This window comes from Pinus tabuliformis, chromosome 8, assembly GCF_031772625.1.
Source record: "Pinus tabuliformis cultivar Carrire ecotype Pingquan chromosome 8, CPIR1, whole genome shotgun sequence".
In the NCBI taxonomy this organism is placed as follows: domain Eukaryota; kingdom Viridiplantae; phylum Streptophyta; class Pinopsida; order Pinales; family Pinaceae; genus Pinus; species Pinus tabuliformis.
In genome coordinates, this window is record NC_142294.1 from 736,428,472 (window position 1) to 736,449,331 (window position 20,860).

Consider the following 20,860-nt stretch of genomic DNA (forward strand, 5'->3'; position numbering starts at 1 on the left):
CCTGATCTAGTATGGAAGGCTCATAGAGTTTCAAATTCTCTACATTTACAACTGAGTAAATGCACATATATGGTGGTAAACTGAGTCGATAGGCATTATCACCCACCTTTTCCAGTATTTCAAAGGGACCATACCTTAGAGCCTTGATTTTCTTACCAGACCCCTACAGCCTCTCCTTGTTCAACTGTAGCCATACTCTGTCTCCCACCTTAAATGATTTCTCTGTTCTGTGTTGATCATGCCTGGCCTTATACTTCACCTGCAACTTGTGCAGTGTTTCCTGTGCCTATAGATGGATCCACCTGTTCTTCTCTATAAATTTTTCAGCCCTCAAAGCATCTCCTGTAATGTCTTCCTTCACTCCTCCTTGTTGCTCATATGCAATATCCAAAGGTGAAGGTGGCAATTATCCAAAACAAGTTTCAAATGGAGACTTTCCAGTAGAAGTGTGGGCCACTTTGTTATAAAAATGTTGTATATATACCATATTTTCATCCCAAGTCTTCGGATGCTTCTGGTTGTAACCCCTCAGAAGTTGCACCAAAGTCCTATTAACTACTTCTGTCTATGGATGGAATGTTGTAGATCTGTTCAACTTCGTGTCCATCTTCTCCCATAATGTAGTCCAGAATGCACTGAAAAATTTTGTATCCCTGTCTGAAATGATGCTCCTTGGTATCCCAAAGTGTACCCAGACCTGTCCAAATAACAAGTTTGATGTTTCTTATCCACTAATGGTCTTTTTACATGGCATTAGAACACACATCTTGCTGAACCTGTCAACTACCACAAACAGGTAGTCATGTCCCTTCTTGGTTGTCGGTAAACCTCCCACAAATTCCATGGAAATGCTTTCCCAAGGACAAGTAGGTACAAGTAAGGGATGATACAGACCCTGTTTCTTGTTGCTAGGCTTGCTGGTACAACAAAGCATGCATCCTCTTATGAACCTAGCTACTTGTTCTTGCATCTTGGGCCAATACACATACCTCTGCAAGTTAGCCACGGTCTTCCCTACACCAAAGTGCCCTGCAACCTTGGAGGTGTGAGCCTCTCTAATCAGCTGCAAACGCTCACCTTTAGGAACACATAGCTTATCCAACCTGTAGAGTAACCCATCCTGGAGATGGTAGTCAACGGTGTTGTCGCCATCATGCACATGACTCTGACTCTGCAACTGCTGATACACCTCCTTGAAGTCCTCATCTTCTAAATATGCCTCTTTGTATGCATCATGGGTGAATGGCTCCATGTGCATAAGAGTCCCCAAAGCTGTAATCTTTGATGTGGGTGGCCTTGAAAGCATATCGGCCAACTTGTTTGTGTTGCCCTTCTTATACTTGATCACCAAATGAAACTGTTGTAAAAACCCCATCCACTTGTAATGTTTGGTCTGTTGTAGCTTATTTTGGGCCTGCAGGTACTATAACGACTGGTGATCTGTGTGGATTATTGTCTCATTTCCCATCAGATAGTGCTTCCACTTCTTCACAGCTTGCATCATGGCATAGAGCTCCTTATCGTAGGTAGGGTAGTTAAGAACTATCCCATGAAATACTTCAGAATGGTAGCAAACGGGCCTTCCTCCTTGTATCAAGACAACTCCATAGCATACCCACTCGCATTTGTCTCCACTTCAAAGGGTCGTTGCAAGTTTGGTAATGCTAGTATTGGTGCTTCTCTGATCTTCTTCTTTAACTCATCGAAAGCCTTCTGCTGCCTTTTTCCCCACTGTAAACTCTTGCCACTTGCTGTTATGGCGTGGAGCAGTGCTACTACTGCTGAAAACGAGGCTATGAATTTCCTCAGGTACTGTGTTGCTCCAATGAAACTCCTAACCTTAGTAACATTAGTAGGCACCGGCCATTTCATGATGGCCTCCATCTTGGAAGGATCTATCTTCAATTCTCCTCCACCAATCACATATCCCAAATACACCAAGGATTGTTGCACAAACTCGCACTTCTTGAGATTTGCTAGCAATTGGTGCTTCTTCAATGTTTCCAGCACCTGCGTCAAATGTGAAATATGCTCCTCCCAGGTAGCACTATATACCAGTATATCATCCAAATAGACAATAACAAATGAATCTATAAAAGGGTGCAGTACATCATTCATTAATCTCATAAATGTAGTTGGTGCATTACATAGGCCAAATGGCATAACTAACCACTCATACAAACCTTGCATGGTTTTGAAGGCGGTCTTCCATGTATCTTCTTCTTTGACTCAAACCTAGTGATATCCAGACTTCAAGTCCAACTTGGTGAAATACTTTGCTTGCTACAACTGATCTAGTAGATCGTCTATCCTAGGCAAGGGGTATCTATTCTTGAGCGTGATTTTATTCAACGCCCTATAATCTATACACATCCACCAAGTCCCATCCTTCTTTGGCACAATGATGATGGGTGACCCACATGGTGATGTACTCAGTCGAATGACACCCTGTTCCAACAGCTGCTGCAACTGTTTCTTCACCTCACTTGCTTCTATAACAGACTGCCTGTACAACCCAATATTTGGCAATGGGGAGTCTGGCAATAGCTAGATCTCGTGCTCCACTTCTCTCTTAGGGGGTAGCCCTTTAGGCTCTCGGAACACGTCCTTGTATGCCTATAACAACTCCTCCAATTGTTGTTTTTGTTTCTTAGTACACCCCTCTAGGGATGCCTTGCCTCTTATTGACTCCTCTACAGACTGATTTTCTCTTAAAAACAATAAAACATACTTCTTGCTGGAACTAATCAATTTCTTGGCTTGGTTGGCACTTACCAGTGAAATTTTCGACTTGCCTTTGTGTGTGTTGATGATGAATGATTTTCCATCCTTGATGAGTTGGTACTGGTTAGCTCTCCTCATGAATATTGCATCACGCATGTACATGTATGGACTCCCAAACATAACTCCACATACATCAAGGGGAACCACATCCATATCTACTTCATCAATAAAATCAACACTGATAGCAAATCTAATTTTACATTGTTTTGTTACCTTCAGCTCTGCATCCTTATGTACCCATCCCAGTGGATATGGGTTTGGATGATCACGAACTTCCAGCCCCAACTTCTTGACTAGATCTGCTGCAATGAGATTTTCCTATGATCCTGAGTCAAACAGAGCATCAATCTTCGTCTTCTTTACTTGTATCTTTACATGGAAAAGTTTGGTCATTTCTTTCTCTTCCTATTGTTGAAGGCTACTCAGATTCACCTCCTTCTGCACTGATGTACAGACGATCTTCTCATCCACGTCTGAGTTGCTTTCAACTTGGTTGCTCGAATCAGTGGCCATGAGATTCTTCTTCTTATTATCTTTCTTCTTGTTCTTCAGGTTTAGCTCTAGATGCAACTTCCAGCACTTCTCTGTATGGCCATCAATGTTGCAGTGGTTGCTAGGATCTTTGCACTGGTGTGTTGTGGCTGCCGTCTTTTTATATTTTCCCCCTTTTTGCTTCTTCTTCCCATCCTTAGAAGCATCTTGTTGCTCCTTTTGCTTCGATCCACTTAATTACACTCTTTTCAGGCCTATGTTCTCCAAGGACTGTGCCTGTACACAAACCTCGTCCAACATTTTGGGTTTGAACAGTGTTGTCGCACAGAGTGTCTAGGCAGCGCGACAACACTCAAAGTAAGGGTTGTCACTCTTAAATTCTTACTCACTCCGTTTAGACTCTCTCCTAGACAAGTCAAGGGGGTAGTCCCTAGGTAAATGGATGAGGATAGCCTGTGAAAAACAAACTCTAGGAGATTTTAATGAAATGATTAAATCAGATGAATACGCCAACGTAAACAAGACACGACCACGAGATAGAGACAATTATAGACCAGTGCCTTCGATATTTGAATTAACCATCAATAAAACAAGCTATCTAGAACGATTTTCAATATGTGACGAAAAGTGACAATCATAAATAATCCACAAAAGCGCCCAACACTGTCACATGCAAAAGACTCCAGATTTAAAATTATTTTCGCTGACTGCCCAAATCTAGATTTAATAAATTTTCTTCAACATGCCAAAAATGATTAAAAATGTTTATCGCACCTTGACCATAGGAAAATCATAAAAATTGCATTTAATGACCAAATGACACTAAGGAATTTTAGGTTAAAATTTTTTAATTATTCCTTAGGAATTTAAATTAATCAAAGGGTTAAAAAATTAAAATTTTTAATGGGCCATCGGCCACATTAAAAAAATTTAACGTTTAAGCGAAAACCCCTTAATTCATTTCACTTTTAATTCTCAAGTCACCAAAAAATTTAAGAGTTTTAGAAATTTTTTAATGTTTTAAATTTTTAGATTTTTTTTTAGTTTTTAAATGTTTTTAGGATTTTTTAAATATTTTAGATTGTTTATTTCTTAAGAAAATCAAAGTCAAAAATAAAATAACCAAAACCAAAAATAAAAAGGAGACCAAAATGGAACCTTATAAAAAATAAAAATAAAAGAAATGCTATCAAAATATATAAAACCTAGAAAGATTATGCGCTAACACCCTAACTACATACAAACCGAAAACTGAAATAAACTCAAACAATATAACCCAAGGTAACACACCCAAAAATCGAAATGATTTGTGTTTGTCATTGTGCAGGTATACTTCGACAGCGGAAAGGAAGACCAAGGGAAAGCTTTGCGATGAATGGCAGCAATAGAGGGTTTAGATTTTGCAGGTTGAAGGATATACACAGCGAGGAAAGAGAGAGAGTTGCGGGTATGGACAAAGAAGGTAGCGAGGAGCAGTGAGGGTCGAAGGAATACACTGGCAGCATGCAGGTGGAGAGGGTTGCGTGAGGTAATACGCAACAATCAAAACCGCGGATTAGGGAGAGGGTTTGGACGTAGGGAAGAAGGGACTGCGAGGGAGAAATGGGCGGCAAGAGGACTGCGTGCTACAGATTTCGAGGCTATGGAGAACGCAGCATAGGGAGCCAGGATCAGTGGAGGGAATACGCAACTGGAGAAATGGTTCCAGATGAGGAAACTGCAGGCCAGATGGGGAAGATCGTGGTTGTAGGTGCAGATTCGAAGAGCGAAAGGAGGGTTCGGGTATGGCTGATAGGTTTTTTTTTTTTTTTTTAATTCGAATCTCCACAGCAAACCCTGATACAGGCACAAATAAATCTGCAAAAATGATAGCCCAAAACCCGGGAATCTCACTTAAAGTGTTGAATTCTTCTGCTTTAATAATGAAAACCTTAAAAATTTTCCAGATTGAATTAAAATATCAAATACATCTGCTTCAGATTTGACCCTGAAACCCTCAATGAAATTCCATATCTGAAAACTAAATTAATTCCCTGTAAAAATTATGCTGATGGACCTCCAGAGATCCAAATCTAACCCTCCAGGACCTACATCTGGACTCTGCACAACTTTCAGCATCAGATCTGCAGCTGCAAAACAACAAAAAACACCCAAACTATATACACTGACCCAAAAACACTAAAACCTTGAAAACCAAAGTTAGAAAACCAAAATTAATTACAAATCTATGTACAAAAATGGCAGATCTATCAAATCTAGGGAGTGTGAGTCCGACTCCGCTCCCAGATCTGATGATTTGCGGCTCTCAGCAGCCATATCTAACGATTTAGCATAGAAAATTTAAAAAATTTTGAATTTTAGAGGAGGTACTAAGCTCAAAACCCTTCATGCATCACCCATAAAAATAATATCTTATGATAAGCCCGGGATCAAATTTAAACTGGGCTCTTCAGAAAACACGGATCGGGAGTTGGCTGGTTCAGCCAAGAACTTCCCCGAATGCCCGATGATCTAATAATCAAGGATTCTCCTGCAAAACTCAATTCAGCCATCAACATAGAGTGAGAAAACAATAATAAAATTCAAATCTAATAGAGATACCTGCTATTATATTCAAAACTAAAATTATCATTCAAACCCCAGCGACTGAGCAAGATACATGTACTCAAATCGCTCTTCAGAAAGCTATATCAATGGCCAAAAAGAAATATATGCGTGAAAATAATACATCTTACAGCATTTCCATGAAGAGCAACACCAGCAGAAATTAACCCCAAAGTCTTTCTTTATTGCTCATAAAAAGATTACAAGAGAGCTTTTTGCTAGTACACGATCAAAAGATCGGATCACACTAACTGACAAATGACCTCCTATTTAAAGATAAATCCTCCAACGGCTAGTTTGAATGATCTTTGTCAAAGTGATCTCGACCGTTGATGAGGATCAAAATTTCTTTTAATCTCATCTGTCGAAATTTTAAATATTGAGGAAATTTCGAATTTTTCAATTAAATGCATTTTAATAAATTCAAAAATTAAAATTTTGCATTTATTTCCTCAAAATTTTGACTTTGACTTAACCCCAGGGACCCAAGGCATAAAATTTAGCAAAATAATCAATTAACCTTAGTCCCTGGACTTGTTAAGATTTAATTTTTTAAAGGATCCACGAATTTTACCTATCAAAAACTTAAATTTACCTAGGACCTAGGACCTATGAGGGGATAAATTATTTTTCTAACCCTCAAGACACTTTACATCATGATTTTTTACATTTTTACATCTCAAGGGGGAAAACCCATTTGCAAAAGACCCTCACAGACTACCCAGTTCTGCGACACAAATATAATCTAGCAGATCAAGCGATTTGTAATAAAACAACCTAACCAAATATTTAAGAATATTCCGAAATCACTTTTACATAGGCTCAATTTAGAACACTAGGACTCCCCTAAGATTCCAGTGACAAAATCCATTCCAGCTTTGGGGTAGGCTGAAGGAAAACTCTGTCGACCATCCGAGAATCGATCGATGAAACAAAAAACCTCCCAAATTGAAGATCGTTACCAAAAAACTAGGTTTACCTAGGTGATTACATACACGACACGGATCTACTGAGATTATTTACATTATACACATCCAGACTGGGTTTACATTATAAGATGATCCTCAGGCTGACGATGATCGCTGGATGGCAGGAACACGTCGATCAAGCGCTATCCCTTTTGCAAAAAAAAGGGGGTGTACTGCTATGGGTCGTTGACACGTAGTGGTCAACATCTGGCTCTACTTGGGGACACGTTGCTGCATTGGAGGAATGTGAGAATCCAGAATCTGCATCCAAGCAACACACAACAAAACATAAGTAGCATCCATCCAAAATCATCATATAATGTTAAGCACAGGAAAGATATAAGCTCTTCATTTATTAACTAGTCTAACAACATGAAAAACCAAATCTAACTACAAAATGAAACACTGAAATAACAGGGCATAAGGTTAGAAATACAATACAAAGATGCCCCATGGCATCAAATGCGTTCAATATAGTGCATACTGAGCATTTGCCTGCTTTCAGGCAAATCTGTCGGTTGCTTCTCGAATGTGCCATGTCCAACCCTGCATACAGTAGGACTTTTTTCCATCCGAAAATCAAGCTGCTTACGACCATCTGATGCATCAAATCTCTTTCTCATTCACTTTCTCTTACATCTTTTCTTTGTGGCAAGTTGTATCACAGATAGCGTGGAACATTCTGCTTGAAAACTCTCAAATGAAGTATGTAAGATATGCGTGACATGTCTTTCTCCATTTTGCATCTGATTTTTATCGTTTTTAATTTTATCGGGATCACCTTCAATTAACTAGTTTTCAATGGAACAAATGACCTACTCATAATAAGATGGAGCTTGTTGCAGTAGATAAGGAGGCTTCTGATCTGTTGACGTCTCCTTATTTCTTTCATCCTCTGACCAATGTTGAAGCTTTTGTACCTGTATTGTTATGGCATCCATCTGGCTAGAGTGTTCAACCTTCATAGCACTGACTTCCTTGGCATGGTCTTCCTCCATGCTCAATAACTTATTCTGAAGACATATCTAACTAGCTTCCATATCTTTTATTACTTTGTCGTTCTTTGCTTTCATGTCCATGAAACAGCTTTGCATATAGTTTATCTCTTTCTTATGATTTGCTTGCATGGTAACCGACTGATTATTATAATCGAATGTCATGATGGTCATTTCTTCATCCATAGTTAATAACTTGTCTTGCTTAGAATTAATTTCCCTGTCATGATTAGCTTTCATGGTTTCCATCTCCTTATCTCACTTTTCCAAGAGGGTGTATAAAGTTCTCATATCCTTGACGTAATCAGTGACGAAATTTTCTTGATTAAGCTCCATATTTTTTATTAGCCGCATTAGCTCTTCTATAATTTGCTTATGATTTTCCCTTTCATTGTCGACACTGATTTGACAACTTGTCCCTATTTTTTCACTGTCATGGATTTGATCTGCAACAGTACAAGTGGATGGCACATTCTGATATGGAGAATTGTCTTGAAATCTTTCATTGACAGTTGAATCCTTCACAAAATCACTTTCATCCTGTTGCATAATTTTAGGGGCACCATGTCTATCTTTAAAAGCATTGACAATGTCTTGTAAAGAAGCGAAAGAATCTTCAGGACAATTATTAAACCAATTCAAAGCATCACCCTCTAAAGAAAAGGCAAATAGACGCATTTTGACATCTTCATGATCATATTGGGGAGAACTACGAGCATTATACGAGAAAACCTGCATAGATGCTTTCTAACAACGACTAAATCACCACCTGAGAATAAATACAATTTATGAATGGCCACTTCCAGAATATCATGGAGAACATCAGTAAAATGACACGGGGCAAACGAATAATCCATGATGAATAACAAGGGACCAAATGGATGATAGAGAGAGACCTCTGCTCAAGAAAATCAAGAGATCCACAAGAAGCGAGCTTCGAGTAGAAATTCTTGTAGAAATGAAAGAAGTGGAGTCACCACTTGAACATGAATCTAACTCTAGGATCCAAAAGGCAACAAACAACCGGATATAAGGGAGGGCTTCTTGTCTGAGAAAAAAAAACGAAAAGAAATGGAGTCGCCACCCAAACAAGAAACGAACCGAGATGTGTAGGTGCTAAAAGTGCAGATGGAACGATTAACGAGATGACAAAAGATAGGGCGATGAAAAGATCAAATGACGTTAGGAAGTGTTGTGCCGCTCGACAAGCTAATGAATGGCGGAAAAGATGAAATGATAGAAAGATGAATGATGAATGATGAATTTCGTAAAGCCCAGGCCCAATAAATCGGTCCCCGGCAACGGCGCAAAAAATGTTGTCGCACAGAGTGTCTAGGCAGCGCAACAACGCTCAGAGTAAGGGCTATCACTCTTAAATCCTTACTCACTCCGTTTAGACTCTCTCCTAGACAAGTCAAGGGGGGTAGTCCCTAAGTAAATGGATGAGGATAGCCTGTGAAAAACAGACTCTAGGAGATTTTAATGACGGACAACTTGATGAATCTAAATGATTAAGTCAGATGAATACACCAACGTAAATAAGACACGACCACGAGATAGAGACAATTATAGACCAGTGCCTTCGATATTTGAATTAACCATCAATAAAACAAGCTATCCAGAACGATTTTCAATATGTGACGAAAAGTGACAATCATAAATAATCCACAAAAGCGCCCAACACTGTCACATGCAAAAGACTCCAGATTTAAAATTATTTTCGCTGACTGCCCAAATCTAGATTTAATAAATTTTCTTCAACATGCCAAAAATGATTAAAAATGTTTATCGCACCTTGACCATAGGAAAATCATAAAAATTGCATTTAATGACCAAATGGCATTAAAGAACTTTGGGTTAAAATTTTTTAATTATTCCTTAGGAATTTAAATTAATCAAAGGGTTAAAAAATTAAAAATTTTAATGGACCATAGGCCACATTAAAAAAATTTAACGTTCAAGCGAAAACCCCTTAATTCATTTCACTTTTAGTTCTTAAGTCACCAAAAAATTTAGGAGTTTTAGAAATTTTTTAATGTTTTAAATTTTTAGATTTTTTTTTTTTATTTTTTAAATGTTTTTAGGATTTTTTAAATATTTTAGATTTTTTATTTCTTAGGAAAATCAAAGTCAAAAATAAAATAACCAAAACCAAAAATAAAAAGGAGACCAAAATGGAACCTTATAAAAAATAAAAATAAAAGAAATGCTATCAAAATATATGAAACCTAGAAAGATTATGCGCTAACACCCTAACTACATACAAACCTAAAACTGAAATAAACCCAAACAATATAACCCAACGTAACACACCCAAAAATCGAAATGATTTGTGTTTGTTGTTGTGTAGGTATACTTTGACGGCAGAAAGGAAGACCGAGGGCAGGCTTTGCAATGAATGGCAACAATGGAGGGTTTAGCTTTTGCAAGTTGAAGGAAATACACAGCGAGGAAAGAGAGAGAGCTACGGGTATGGACAAAGAAGGCAGCGAGGAGCAGTGAGGGTCGGAGGAATACACTGGCAGCATGCAGGTGGAGAGGGCTGCGTGAGGTAATACGCAACAATCAAAACCGCGGATTAGGGAGAGGGTTTGGACGTAGGGAAGAAGGGACTACGAGGGAGAAATGGGCGGCAAGAGGACTGCGTGCTACGGATTTTGGGGCTATGGAGAACGCAGCATAGGGAGCCAGGATCAGTGGAGGGAATATGCAACTAGAGAAAGGGTTCCAGATGAGGAAACCGCAGGCCAGATGGGGAAGATTGTGGCTGCAGGTGCAGTTTCGAAGAGTGGAAGGAGGGTTCGGGTATGGCTGATAGGTTTTTTTTTTAAATTCGAATCTGCACAACAAACCCTGAAACAGGTAGCAAATAAATCTGCAAAAATGATAGCCCAAAACCCAGGAATCTCACTTAAAGTGTTGAATTCTTCTACTTTAATAATGAAACCCTTAAAAAATTTCCAAATTTAATTAAAATATCAAATCCATCTGCTTCATATTTGACCCTGAAATCCTCACTAAAATTCCATATTTGAAAACTAAATTAATTCCCTATAAAAATGATGTTGACGGACCTCTAGAGATCCAGATCTAAGCCTCCAGGGCCTAGATCTGGACTCTGCACAACTTTCAGCTTCAGATCTGCAGCTACAAAACAACAAAAAACACCCAAACGATACACAATGACCCAAAAACACTAAAACCCTGAAAACCAAAGTCAAAAAGCCAAAATTAATTATAGAGCTATGTACAAAAATGGTAGATCTATCAGATCTAGGGAGTGTGAGTCCGACTCCACTGCCAGATCTAATGATTTGTGGCTCTCAGCAGCCAGATTTAATGATTTAGCACAGAAAATTTAAAATATTTTGAATCTTAGAGGAGGTACTAAGCTCAAAACCCTTCATGCATCACCCATAAAAATAATATCTTATGATAAGCCCGGGATCAAATTTAAACTGGGCTCTTCAGAAAACACGGATTGGGAGTTGGCTGGTTCAGCCGAGAACTTCCCCGAATGCCCGATGATCTAATAATCAAGGATTTTCCTGCAAAACTCAATTCAGCCGTCAACATAGAGCGAGAAAACAATAATAAAATTCAGATCTAATAGAGATACCAGGATACCTACTATTATATTCAAAACTAAAATTATCATTCAAACCCCAGCGACTAAGCAAGATACCTATACTCAAATCGCTCTTCAGAAAGCTATATCAATGGCCAAAAAGAAATATATGCGTGAAAATAATACATCTTACAGCATTTCCATGAAGAGTAACACCAGCAAAAATTAACCCCAAAGTCTTTCTTTATTGCTCATAAAAAGATTACAAGAGAGCTTTTTTCTTAGTACACGATCAAAAGATCGGATCACACTCACTGAAAAATGACCTCCTATTTAAAGATAAATCCTCCAATGGCTAGTTCGAGTAATCCTTGTCAAAGTGATTTCGACCGTTGATGAGAATCAAAATTTCTTTTAATCTCATCGGTCGAAATTTTAAATGTTGAGGAAATTTCGAATTTTTCAATTAAATGCATTTTAATAAATTCAAAAATTAAAATTTTGCATTTATTTCCTCAAAATTTTGACTTTGACTTAACCCCAGGGACCCAAGGCATAAAATTTAGCAAAATAATCAATTAACCTTAGTCCCTGGACCTGTTAAGATTTAATTTTTTAAAGGATCCACGAATTTTACCTCTGGAAAACTTAAATTTACCTAGGACCTAGGACCTATGAGGGGATAAATTATTTTTCTAACCCTCAAGACACTTTACATCATGATTTTTTACATTTTTACATCTCAAGGGGGAAAACCCATTTGCAAAAGACCCTCACAGACTACCCAGTTCTACGACACAAATATAATCTAGCAGATCAAGCGATTTGTAATAAAATAACCTAACCAAATAGTTAGGAATATTCCCAAATCACTTTTACATAGACTCGATCTAGAACACTAGGACTCCCCTAAGATTCCAGTGACAAAATCCATTCCGGCTTTGGGGTAGGCTGAAGGAAAACTCTGTCGACCATCCGAGAATGGATCAGTGAGACAAAAAACTTCCCGGATTGTAGATCGTTACCAAAAAACTAGGTTTACCTAGGTGATTACATACACGACACGGATCTGCTGAGATTATTTACATTATACACATGCAGACTGGGTTTACATTATAAGATGATCCTCAGGCTGACGATGATAGCTGGATGGCAAGAACACGTCGATCAAGCACTATCCCTTTTGCAAAAAAAGGGGGTGTACTGCTATGAGTCGTTGACACGTAGTCGTCAACAAACAGCATCACTTGCTCACGCAGATAGCGGTGCAAACCCCCCAAATACTTGAGGAGTACATCTAGGTTCTTTGGAGAGATACCCAACATTATAGCCATCTTTCTAAATTTTGTGGTGTACTCCTGCACGCTTTGGCCCGGCTTTTGCCTGAAGTAATGCCACCGGATCCACTGGTCTTCCACGTACCCAATGGGATAAAACTGTGACTTAATGAGGGTTTTGAAATCCTCCCACTTAGTCACTAGAGGTTCTCCCTCCAACCTTAGGGTTTCCATGTGGCTCTCCCACCAAGTCAATGCATGGCCCTCCAATTTCAGCTACGCAAATGAGATCTTCTATGCTTCCTCGATCTGATGGACACTGAAATAAATTTCCAGTTGCTGCAACCAGTGGTTCAGCTTCAGAGCGTCGATCTCGCCATGGTATGGCTTGATATCGACTTTTTCTTCCACTTTAAATAGGGATTGGTTCACGACACTCGAACTGGGTTGATCTTTTTCGGGTTCTTTCTTCGGTTGGTTATCTGCATCTTCCCAATCTCCCGATCCCATTTCTGATTTGTTCTTTGCATTCAAACCCCCTTCTTCTCCAAATATCACTAGCTTATTGCTTAGGGCCACCATGAGGAGGTTGACATTGTGGTTTATATCCGCAACTTGTTATTCGAGCTGCGAAAAACCTCACCTCTAGAGGATCACAAGGTTCGTTTACAAATTCTTTGCCCATGATTAGGGTTTTACAATTTTCAGCCTCGCCGATCTAGATCCCTGCAATCTCCACAAAATACCCAAAGAAACCCGCTTTGATACCAAATGATCAGTAAACTGTCATGGATATTCCATTGGACAGTTCGTCACAAAAAATCTGAGATTCTACACTATTACAGTTTTATTTAATTTATAGATCTATAAAATTAACTGTAATTAATGCATGCATGTAAAAGTAAATCAAGCAAAAAAGTAGAGAATGACAAAATAAACTCACACACATAATACACAAGATATGCTCTCTGGGATACCCTTTCGGAAGAAAACTCAGTTGGAAGGTGAGGCTACTTCGCTCTCTTTCTTTGTCTGGAAATATGGTTGTAGATGCAAAGAAGTAATGTCTGTAGCTTGTGGGCTGCTACAGTGCACAGAGCCTCTCTGTGTGCTCTACCTCCTATCTCTCTTGGCTATCTTTGCTCAACTATGGAACAAAATGCTCTCGAAAGAATTGAATGCCTCTTCCTCCTAATGGCTCGGTTATAACACAGTCTGATAACCTACTAGTGGTTAAGTTTGACTATATCAACTCTTAACTAGAGTTACAAAATAGAATCTTCTAGAGTCTTTTACATCACAAACACGTGGCTAGCCCCTTTTCCATGAATAATGGGGGTTGACGCGGCATCCTCCCAAACTATAGGTGTGAAAAAAGGAACGTCAACTTTTGAGTGGCATAACTTTTGCATATGGACTCTGATTGACGCGATTCTTGTGTCATTGGAAAGCTCTCTGTGTGTAGAATAGCATGAAAATGTGTTGCGATTTGGCGGCAAATTTTTTCCCCCAAAAAACATCATTTGATGCCTCAAAACACTCCCGGAAGGTTTCAGACCCCGTTTCACCAAACTGGGTCCCACCGGTAGAAACGGTCTCGTGAGTTGATTCCTCCACTTTTCCAATCCAAATGCATCAAGATGGATGACAAACAATATAATGATCCAATATGGATCACGTACTTTGACATTCTCATACTGAAGAATTCTCATAAGAAGATTCATATTGGTAAGCCTATTTTTTCAACTTATATCAGTGCATCTCATCATATCAACTGACATTGTTATATAGCAAGGCCTTGACTAACAACTCTCTCTCTCCACAAGAATAGAGCACAATGTTGGGGAGACAATGGTTTATAGACACCTTCATCATTGTCTCTCAAGGCACATACCCCATCCAAATGTTCACGAGGTATGTCCTTCTAGGACCATTTCCATCTTGGATTAACACATCCTCATGGAATTTCCTCTTCGACTACTCTTGCCTATTGGATGCCCTACCTCATCTTCAAAGAGTATCGAAATCAATCTCGGATGCTTACCCAATCCTCCATTCTTTCTTCATAAGATGAAGACAAGAATGATGTGTCTATCTCTCCCTCTTAACCAGGGAGGATCTGTTCATTCCTAGAAGAGGAATATACCCAAGATCCCTCTTAACAAGGGACTTGTTGCCAACAACAACTCTCTTTGGTGGAGATCATGGTACTATCAGCTGCCTATAGGGCTCCTCCTTTCGGCATCATGTCATGAACTTCGACTTCTGCATTATGAAGCCTTATGCTTATTTGTAGGGCATCGGCCATCTTCTTCATCACTTCCCTTCAATGAAACATCATGTTGAACCAATAGTCATGTCATCCTTCTCTTCATCGGAAAGTGATCTTCTAGTCATCATCTGGCTATATTCATATAACTATCTCTTCTAAGTCATGTTTCTATCAAGATCTTCCATCCAATCTCATGAATACTAGTTGTAGGTGACTTCTAAAACCTTCTTCCAGTAGCCCTATCTCAACCCAACCAGATGTTTTCAAAAATCAAAATGAACATCAAATCAAGGTTATCTCTTTATGATGGCCTTTCGTCGTGACATCAGCTTCCTGCAACATCAACATCCTTTCACATATCGTATGAATCCATCTCCAAGACATATATTACCAAGGTTCTCCTTCTCCAACATACATATCAAGGTCTTCATACCTTTTCCATGGAGATGTCATAGCTAATCCTTCTAGTTATCAGATGTTGATCACTTATCTTATCTTACTTGACAATAGATGCATCTTCTCACGAACTCTTCTTTCACCTTTCTTCGCATATTGTTTCCTTAGGATCGTCTATACACAATTCCTTCATTATGGGAACCATAGTTGCCAACCACTTCATATTCTTCATGAGATCATATTATGTTGATTTCATCTTGTCAATATGTAGAAGAATTCTAGGCACATTGACTACATGCCTTCATGCATCATTCTAATGGAAGAGTTTCTTCTTCTTTCATCATGCTCATGAGCTAGAGCATTCAACCATTGTATCAGCAACTATATAATGACATGACTTTATCTATAAAATATATACATAGTTCTTCTTCCTTTTGATCATCTAGACTTCTTTCCGACAACTTCCTTTCCTTGCATGAAGATGAAAAAATACTTCAACCAAATTGACATGCTACACTCCTTTGTCACCATACCTTCTTAACCAATGGATCCCACACAAGGTGGAATATAGATTATCAGAGAGACACTTCTTCTAAGAAGAGTTGAACCTTCTAATGAATATTCCAATGGAGGATCTTGATGATCCTCATTCTGCAAATGCTTCTTCCTAATGATAGTGATGTATGATGATCTCTTTATCTTCTATCTTGCTAGATGACTTACTTCAACCATATATACTACTACTTCAGTTATCCTAATATGCTTTCAATGAAGATGCCATGAGCTACTTCCTTTCTCTCATGATGACAGTTTCAACTATATAAACTTCTACTTTGGCTAACCTTCCATGCCTCTAAGATGACATCATCTCTATCTCAGTTATAATGCATCTTATCATACTTGTGATGTTTTCCATCATGACTACTATCCTCTATAATGTGATGTTCATTTTTCCAGTGTTCCTTATGGCATCGTTAGGATGGACTTTCAGAGTTGGGGCCAGACAGGTTGTTGAGAAATCTAGGGCATTCAAAGTTAACAATTTCTTTGCTTGATAATTTCTTGTGATACACTTTTACTTCTTAGCTTATGATCTTTTCTTCGTTATGTTATTATTGTGTTCTCTTCATCAAGACAATTCCAATATGCACAATAAAAGACAAGTGACACAATATATAGGCTTCTCAGCCAGGGCCAAAACCACCTCTTGAGGGGAAAACCCAATCAAAATTTTTCTTCTAGATCTTCAATTGATAAGTACAAAGACCATGACACAGACCCTTGAGTCTAGTATCCTCTCAAGAACCTTGTCACTAACCTTGATACTTTACCTCTTCCCTTCTTCGCCTTCTTCTTGATCTTGAACTGCTCTCCTCAACTTCCTTCTAGAGAAACTCAGTCTCTATCCTTCACACTGCCTTTTCTTGACTTCCTCTAGAGAATCTCAATCTCTAGGTCTTCAATGGTCTCTTCTAGAGAAACTTGGTCTCTAGATTTCTATCTCGGCCTCCCAGAAGAATCCTTCCCTTTGCTGCACCAGAAGGAACTCTTCTTCGCACATCCCCAGAAGAAACTCCTTCACTATCCTATCTTCGCACTGCCTAGAAGAATCCTTATCTTCGCACTTCCAGAAGAAACCCTTCCTTCATACTTCCCAAAGGAAACTCCTTCATATTGTCCAGAAGAAAGTATCCTTCGTTATAACCAGTAGAAACCTTTCTTGTCCTTCCATCGCACTTCTTCTTCACCCTTTCTTCGTACTTCTTTTGACCGAAAGCTTGTCGAGTTACTTGCTTCAAATGGAGGCCGAGTGTGCTTATATATACACCTGATACCATGTCCTTTAGGCCAACATGACTTCTTGAGGTTAGGCCAACTTCTTCTAGAAAGTTCCTTCATCGTTGTAGGTCGACTTGAAGAGAATAGATGACAAGTTCTTGGAGAATACTTTACATAGATAAGATTGACCTTTTACAAAGTGCAACATGACTTCATTACATGACAATGACTCTCACATTTTATAACTAGATGACAAATAAATCCTAAAGACTCTCAATGTGAAGTCTTGACTCAAAACCAAAATCCCTTGCTCATGAAACCCATGAAGCAAGTCAACAAAATAATTTTATTTTTCTTATTTACATCTCATTACATAAAATCATGTTTACATGTCATTATGAAGACCGAACCTAGTTACACTTTTCAACACTCCCTCTTAACTAGGGAGGTATTCATAATGGTACTTAGACTTTCTCAACCTGAAGAATCTCTCATAAGAAGAATTCGGATTTGTAACTCATTTGTATAGCATCATATTAACTAGCATTGTTACATAGCAAGGCCTTGACTAACAGCTCTTTATCTCCACAAAATCTGAGCTCAATACTAGCGAGACCAATGATTTATAGACACACTCATCATTGTCTCTCTTGGAACATACCCCACCCGGGTTCTCTCAAGATATGTTCCATGAGGACTACTCTTATCTTGGACTCCCCAGTCCTCAAAGAATATCGGCTCCACGACTACTCTTTCAGGGGATGCCCTATCTCATCCCCAAAGTGTATCGGATGCCAATTGATTACACAATCCTCCATTTTGTCTTCCCAGGTGAAGACTAGAACAACATGTCTATCTCTTTCTCTTACATCGGGAGGACATATTCCAATAATGGAATGTACTCAGTCCTATCACAAAGGAATGTACCTAAGCTTCCTGCTTAGGAATTTCCAAGTTTCTTCCAAGTAAGAAACTTCTTTACAGGCTCTCTCTTAACTAGGGAACTACAGTAGCTCCTCATGTGGAACAACCAGCTACTTGAAGAACTCCTCTCTTCTTCTATGTCATAAGTTTCTTTTTGTCATGGAGTCTTCATCTTTTGGATCACTTCATCATAGGGCACAGACCATCCATCACTTTCATCCATGAGTTAGTCATGTCCTCACCTCGTTAGAAAGTGATCCATTAGGTTTCCATCTGACTTTGCTTTATGTCATACTACTTTCTTCATGCCATATTTTCGGAAGGGCCTTATGTCCTTCAATATGGTCCTCTTGCAATTCATCCACAGATCTTCCCTTCGGCAGTCCTACATAAGCCCATGTTAGTTCAAAAATAAACAATGAATTCTTAAATCAAAATTACCTTTCTAATGGTCTTTCATCACATCTTCTTGTAGGTATCAACATCCTGCATACAGATTGACACATTCTTCAAAGATATTCACTATCAAGGGTCTCTATCTTTTTCCAACTTCCATCAAAACCTTCATATCTTTCCGGGAGATATTCTAGTCAAATCTTCTTGGTCTTCGGATGTTGAATGCCTTCTTCCTTTGTTGCACAATATCACAATCTCTTCCTTTCTTTTCACACACTTCATTCTCAGGAGCTTCCAATCAAAGTTTCTTAATTGTAGTCAGCGTCCTCATGATTCATATGAGAACATATTATGTTGATTTCATCTAGTGTAACTTTATGCTTTGCTGCAATATTTCGAAGGAGGAGATTCTTTCTTCTCTTGATCATATTTCCCAAGATAGAAATAGTGATCCATATTATCTACAACCATATGACATGACTTTCAAAATAATCTATGTAAGCATACATACCTCATCTTTCCTTCAGCCATCCAGAATTCCTGTAGCAGCTTCATTTTCTACTTTCTTGTTATGTCATCACACCATCATTTCTTGAATCCCACGAGTTGGAATTCCTGATGAAACTCTTGCTTCCTTTCTAGATCGGTGAATCCTTGGATGAGTATTTCATCAAAGAAACTTTTGAGCATCTTTCATATCCTCACCCGGCAGATGTTTCCTTATTGACTATTGTATGATGATCCCAGTCGATGATGACCTCTACTTCTTTTTTATGAGATTTCAATGAGGTTTCCAAGAGCTCCCATTCTTTGTAAATAAAATTTCTTTCAGACATTATTTCTGCTACTCATGTCACGAGCTCGCTCTTCTAATGCTTCTATCATAATGTTATTTTCTAATCTGTTGCATCCTATCTTATTTACATTGCTTCCTATCTATAAATTACAAGTGAAAAGTACCTTCTAGTGAAGAAGATCATCTCAGTCATAGTAGAGATATTTTTGCTTCTTCCTTCTTAAGCTTCTTTGTCTCAGGTTCTTTCACTTCCTTAATATGGGCTTCTTCCCTGTCCCTCTTGTGTTTAGGACAATCTCTTCTATAATGCCCAAGTTTCTGACAACCATAGCATCTTTCCTTAGCCATGTTCTTCTTCTTTTTCTTTGGAGGATCAAACTTTACAAATTTCCCTTTTCTTCTTGACATTGATTGATCCCTTCTATCTGAGTTCTTGTTACTTTCTTTCTTCAGCCTGTCTTCTTCTGCCTTGCAGAGAGACCATAATCTGATGAATGGGATAGCTTCCTCTTCACTAGTAGATATGAGGTTACCTTGCTCATCAGTTAATGCATTTAGAATAATGGAGATTATTTCGTTATCAGATACCATCTCTCCTAGATCCTACAATTGTCCTTTTATTTGAGATGCTTTTGAAAGACACGACGATATCCCTTCATCCTTTGACACCTTCAATTTATATAGATCAGATCTAAGTGTTATAATCTTTTCTATCATGCTCTTAGAGAAAATTTCTATCAGTTTATCGTATATTTCTTTAGATATCTCCAACTCGACTACATAGGAAATGAGTGGATCTTTGATAGACTCCTTTAGAATCTTTTGAGCCTTGAGATCCCTTTCCATGTATTCAAATAATGCTTGTTCTTCGAATGGCCTGGAGACCTTTCGATGAACATGATCAATGACTTCATTTACTTCGAGGACTATTTATATCCTCCTTTTCCATGCAAGGTAGTTTGATATCCCAACCAGCGTTTGGTTCTCCTTGAAACATGAAATCATTTTCACTAGATTATAATAAAAGGTACTTACTTGAGAAGATAGGATCTTCAACTTGATGATGAACTTGTTGCTTCAGATAATCTCTTTCAAGTGAGATCCTTGCTTTAATAGAGAGAAGATTTCCTTTCGATCCAACCTTCCTTAGATTTGAAGAGCTTCCACTTCTTTGGTGATGTATGTTCTCTGGATCGCTTCTAGGGTTATGATCTTTCTGCTTGCTTCCTCCTTGTATATGCCTTCAAGACTCTTGTTGGTGTAGATTTCTTCGATCTAAGGTTTTGAAGATCTTAACCTGGATAGCCCTTCAATTTGCTATGATCCTTGTTCGATGCTTGATGTCTTGTGTGTCAACTTGATTTGAATGCCCCTTTCTGACTTCAGCACCTAAGCCCCAATACCATGCTGAGAAATCTAGGGCACTCAAAGTTAACAATTTCTCTGCTTGATAATTTTTTGTGATACACTTTTACTTCTTAGCTTATAATCTTTTGTTCATTATGTTATTATTGTGTTCTCTTCATCAAGACAATTACCGATATGCACAATAAAAGACAAGTGACATAGTATATAGGCTTCTCAGCCAGGGGAAAAACCTGATCAAAAT

General features: G+C 38.5%; 1 protein-coding gene across 4 annotated transcripts in view; it reads right to left on the reverse strand.

Moving 5' to 3' along the window:
* The window catches only part of LOC149237685 (glycosyltransferase family protein 28), a 187,536-nt gene that overhangs the window by 100,425 nt on the left and 66,251 nt on the right, over nucleotides 1–20,860 (reverse strand). The gene's annotated exons all lie outside the window — the stretch shown is intronic.